Consider the following 6315-nt stretch of genomic DNA (forward strand, 5'->3'; position numbering starts at 1 on the left):
AGGCACACACGGAAGACAAGAACAAGTTGGATAAAGGTGTTATTTTGATTTTTTTTTGCGCACAAAAACTATTGTCGTCGCATCGTAAAATGACTGTAGAGTCACTGTGGTGAGATGGACTTTGTAATGACGTTTTAAGTGCCTTTTATGGGTCTTGTGAGTGTAAATGTACTGAATGCCAATGGAGGCCTATCTGAAGCCTTTCTCAGCCTCAGCTTTACACTAAAATATCTTCATTTGTGTTCCGAATATGAACGGAGGTCTGACGGGTGTCGAACGACATGAGGGTGAGTAATTAAAGACAGAATTTTCTTTTTAGGGTGAACTAACCCTTTAAGGTATACTATATTTGTATTAGACATTTTGGATATATTTGCACCTGCATAAAAGTAATCTCGTCTTTGGCAAAAGACATACATGTAACAGTTCACCCCCTCCTGGGAAGGTGCGTCCTCGCACCACAAACAGTCCAACTGCGGAGGGTGGGCGGAGGCTTTTGAGGAGGGTGTGGAGCAAAACAACAAAAATTCAGTCCATGTTGGAGGTTGGGAGGAGCCAGATGGTGGTCCAAAGACCAGCCAGGACGAAGGAGAGAGGAGCCATGGTGGAGACACCGGGGGACGACTGACGGAGATGCAGCTGCTAAAGATGGAAATACTGGTGGAGATGATGAGCCACAGAGCCCATGCGACACAGATGGTACGAGCATCCAAGGTGACAACAGGGAACCAGAGGATTGAGGCGGAGACGAAGCAGGCAGCTCAAGACCTGACCAAGGCGGGGCCGGAGGGACGAGGGAGCTCGGTGGAGCTGTAATGGTGATGGTTTCTGGTGAGGCTGAAGAGGGAGGAGCCAAGGTGGAGCCGATGTGTCGACATGCTAAGGTGGAGCGATGGACTCAGGGGCCTGGGGGCGGAGCCAGGGATCCTCTGGGCTAGATGGAGCTGGAGAACTGAAGACCCTAGGCATGTCCTTACAGCGTGTAGGAGAAGCAGAGGGGCTGAAGAGAGCCGGCGGAGGCGGGGCTGAGGAACTGGCAGTTACAGGAGGTGGGAGAGGGAGGCTGGGCGGGGATTCGGGAGAAACTGGAAACACTGGAGATACAGGAAACGTTGGAGATACAGGGGCATTAGAACTAGGTGGAGCCAGAGGGAAGGGAGATTTTTGGAATTTACCTCCCCAAACCAGTTGATTAAAAACCACCCTGGAGTTCTTCCAAATATCCTCCAGAGGCTTTATCCCTTGCATCCACCTCGGCGGGGTAGTGGACGGGGGCTTCCTCCATCCCCGCTAACTCTACTACTCGACAAACTCGCCAAAAGATCCCGAGGACCCACACAAGACAGGAGAGCCTTTGTGGAGAGCGGCCTGATAAGTGTCATCAGGAAAGTCTGTAAGGCCAGATATAGAAATCCCCTTGTGTGGGTCTCGAGGGTTTGCTGCTCCTGCTCCAGGCAAAGCAACATTACAGCAGGCGAGTCCATTCTGCAGCGGTTTAGGTTCCGGAAGGGTTGAGTGAAGAAAGCGCATGACAAAGAAGAATATAGTGGAACAATCTTTAAAGCTACACTGTGTAACTTTTTTAGTTTATTCTTAGCTAAAAACACTTAGTTCTTTCAAAAATATATGTGCTTATTAATGTATATTTACTTCTTTCAAGTAATAAAGTATTCTCGTAAGTTTATAATATGTGTTCTGAGTTCTGAGCTAGATTAACTGAGACTTGCTACAGCACTTGCATACTGTTGCCCTTGACTGTTCTAGTTGCTTCTTTTGCTCTCATTGGTAAGTCGCTTTGGATAAAAGCGTCTGCTAAATGACTAAATGTAAATGTAATATGCCATTGTAAATACATACGGGTGAGGGGTTCGAATGCCGGTCGCCATGTTGCCCCTCCATCTTGAAAGTACATTAGCCAAAGAGGGACATACCCGTAAATTCAAGCTTCGCCTTTGGCGTTTTAACACTCGATGGCACCGTGTCGAATGTGGACGAGGTCGAACTGGAAGCCATGTTAATCTTGGACTAAATCGGCCACCGTAGGAGTTAAAACGAAATCGGAATTGAGAGGAACAGAAACTAATATTCACTGGATGGTCATATACCTTTTCACCACTAGATGGGGGAAAATATGACACAGTGTAGCTTTAATGATAACCTTAGAGACACTAGAAAACACAACCTAACACTCTTTCAAATAAGGACGAACACAGAATGGGAGAACACAGGGGCTGAACCCGAAATCGCCCTCTATACCCTTAAATAGGGCATTATTTGAGGAGACAGCCATTTGTAATGGTGTCCGAAACTATAATGGACATGTTCGAGTGCACTCATTCAATCCGCAATAACAAGTGTACTGCCGATGTACACACAACGGCAGTCCGATTTCACTCACTCGCAGGGCCGTTTTTAGGCATAGGCGAACTAGGCGGTCGCCATCAGCTGAAGGGGCGCCAATGAACGCATATCAGGGGTGTGTGTAAAGGGTGTCAAGGCCACCCTGAAATATGATTGCCACCCCCACTGGTTCCCCTAACACTATTGGATCAGAGTACTGTCAATTACTGTCTGAATGTTGCATGTAAAGTTTGCATTTGGAGCGCTCAACACCATTAGATCAAAGAGCTCGGTCAAAGCTTTGGCAAGGTAACGCTATTTTTAACCACAAAATAAAGCTAAATTCAAAGGCCAATTTAAAAAAAAGGTACAATAAAAAGTGCACAAATCTGTATATTGTTAGGGCCGTATTTGTGGCAGTCGAGAAATCACGCTGTGAAATGGGCAAATAGTGTAATATTGCTCGGTGTGTATTATAGAGGCAAGATGTAGGCTAACCACACTCACTTTAGCATTTCATGATATCATTATATTTAGACTCGATTAAGCTTTCTTCTCTTACTTGCACCTCCAAAAGGTGTGTGTTTTTGCGCTAATGCATTGTTAAAGGATCAGGGTGTAATTGTCCCATATAAAACTTCAACGGGCAATTTAAATATAGTCTAATAAAATGTGCTAATTCACAATATTTATTACATCCTTTATTAAACCGCTTTGTCGAATTTAATGCATCTTTACGGGTGGTGTTGAAAGCTGAATCGATTCATTCAGTTCTAATGTTGTCGTACAGGGCATAGCGTTGCGTTATTTAAAGGGGAAGTTCAAGCGTCAATGAGAAACAAAGACCACACAGAATCAATATTTATTCTTGTTACTTTCATGTGACTGGTACAGCTTTTATACGTAGTTTCCAAATTGTATTTGTATGTATTTGTTAATAAGGATTACAGTTCCAAAATGGTATGCATGTATGTATGTATTTGTTAATAAGGATTAAAATTAATACCAGTAATACCATGTTGCTTTTTAAAGGGTTAGTTCACCCAAAAATGAAAATTCTGTCATTAATTACTTACCCTCATGTCGTTCGACACCCGTCAGACCTCCGTTCATCTTCAGACACAAATGAAGATATTTTAGTGTAAATCTGATGCTCTGAAAGGCCTCCATTGGCACAATGGCACGGTTCACTCTCAAGACCCTTAAAAGGCACTAAAGACGTCGTTACAAAGTCCATCTCACTAATGTGGTTCTACAATAACTTTATGAATCGGCGACAATAGTTTTTGTGCGCAAAAAAACCCTAAATTACGACTTATATAGTGATGACGATTTCAAAACACGGCATCATGAAGCTTTGAAGCGTTATGAATCAGTGAGTCGAATCATGATTCGGATCGCGTGTCAAACCGCCAAACTGCTGAAATTTGGCGATTCAAACTGCTGAAATTTGGCGATTCAAACTGCTGAAATTTGGCGATTCAAACTGCTGAAATTTGGCAAACTGCTGAAATTTGGCGATTCAAACTGCTGAAATTTGGCAAACTGCTGAAATTTGGCGATCCAAACCGCTGAATCGACTCACTGATTCATAACGCTTCGAAGCTTCATGAGGCCGTGTTTTGAAATCGTCATCACTATGTAAGTCGTTATTTAGGGTTTTTTTGCGCACAAAAACTATTGTCGTAGATTCATAAAGTTATTGTAGAACCACTGTAGTGAGATGGACTTTGTAACGACGTCTTTAGTACCTTTTAAGGGTCTTGAGAGTGTAAAGTGCCATTGAGCCAATGGAGGCCTTTCAGAGCATCAGATTTCAACTAAAATATCTTCATTTGTGTCTGAAGATGAACGGAGGTCTGACGGGTGTCGAACGACATGAGGGTAAGTAATTAATGACAGAATTTACATTTTTGGGTGAACTAACCCTTTAAGATTTGGCTGGGGGGTGCCAATAAGGATTTTGCCTAGGGCGTCAAAATGGCTAGAAACGGCCCTGCTCACTCGTTTTCATTCACTCCTTCAAGTGAACTATATTAGTGGACTAAAGTAGGGAATAGTGAATGAGGATTTAGGGGGCGATTTTGGATTCAGCCAGGGTATTTATGAACAGAGCAAACAACGGGTAAGATAAGATAATTAACGAGACGACAGGTGAAAATAATGACTAATCAGGAAAATGAGGTCACAGTCAAACTGGCACAGTCAAAACAAGGGCAAACAAAACATAAATGTACGCCATCCATAGATATACATAATAAAGGTTAGATGTCTTACGTCATCACCGGCGGCCATCTTGTCACAGGCAGGGCTCTGTGGATCCTGATGTAAGGCGAGTGATCTGAACACAAATACTCTTATCTCGCCAAAATCTTGACGGATTTACAAATGGTTTGATTTCTTACAAACGTTATTAACGTGGCTATAATTATGGATGCTTGAACAAATTATGAATAATTTTTCATAAGTATGCAGTGTCATAACTACATCTCTGACGTTTATAACAAACCAAACAGTTTGAAAATCGGTACGGTTACGTCAAGTTACGGTTATTTAAAAAGTGCAAGCACCATTAAAACACAATGTTACGAGTGAGCGAGCTGACTGTGACAAGATGGCCGCCAGATGCAGACGTCGACCTCCATTGGCCAGCAGTGCGGACGAGACATCTAGCCTTTATTATGGATATCTATGATGCCAACTGTATGTTTTTGGGCAGACTGCTTGAAGATTAAAAGAAGTGGCAAACACCTGGATATGAGGTCATTGGTAACTCATACTCTTTTTGACCAGTGTAATTGTTAGATGTTTGGCATGTTGGCTTTGGGGTCAATCAAGTCTAAGCGTTGGCATCTGGAACTCTGTGACTTCTCCAAAGAGGAGAAGTTTTCCACAACAAAGGGATGATGGATATTGGGCAACTGATGGACTTCAAATGTGCTTCTGTATCAACAAATCCTCCTGGATGGCATTCATACGCATGTTTTTCCCCCTCCAACCGCCAGGCAGAGAAACTCACTTTTAAACAAGCACCACATATTGAGATACCAAACAAATAACACTTCTTGTCCAGCCAGTAGGCAATAACTGTGATGGACAGGGGGGAAAGTATTCCCCCAGCAACCATGAAAACACATGGACCATACAGATGATTCAAATGGAAACCATTAATCAATTTAATCTCCATCCAAAAGTGAGAGCAGAAATAATATACAGATCCAACTCCAGCACAGAACTTATTTCCCATGGCAGATCTCTTCAAAAGTTCATTAAAAAACCATAAAGACGCATCTGGAGATATTTCTGATGGAGAGTTGCTTCTCAACAGGTCCCACTAGATGGTATTCAAGCCTATTTTTTTCCCCCTCAAAGCTTTGGATGCCAATTTTCATTCACTTTTAAATGATCACCTCATATTTTCTTGCCAATAAATTCATTAAAAAAATGGAAACATGGCAAGTGGAGAGTAATAAACATGGAGAGAGAATGCAGATGATTTGACTGGATAATATACAGACAAAAAAGCGTACAGATCAAACTCCAGTCCTCACTTTTGATACATGAACATCTATGCTTCAGTTTTCTTCAGTCAACTGTTAATTGCTACATACAAAATCAATAAAGAAATCGCCTCAATTGTGTTGTGATGATTATATTACGTGAACAGAAAGACATCAAAATGCACGTTTATTTGCTTAAAATAAATCCCATGTTACAAGGACAACTTATTTAGGGTGCTTTAACATTATCAATATCATCCGTCCCTCGGGTCATTTTGACCCGAAATGATTGTATTACTTTTAATTGAGTGTTCATCGGAGTGGTCCAAGACCTAAGGACTTTTGTCGCACTTGAACCACGAATATACAAAAAAATTGACTGGATTCGAGTAGTTGATGTGCTTGAAATTTAAAAAAAAGAAAGAAATCCTTACCTCACGAGTCAATTTGACCCCCATAGGAATGAATGGAAAAC

The sequence above is a fragment of the Gobio gobio genome (assembly GCF_949357685.1).
Source record: "Gobio gobio genome assembly, chromosome: 12".
Lineage (NCBI taxonomy): Eukaryota > Metazoa > Chordata > Actinopteri > Cypriniformes > Gobionidae > Gobio > Gobio gobio.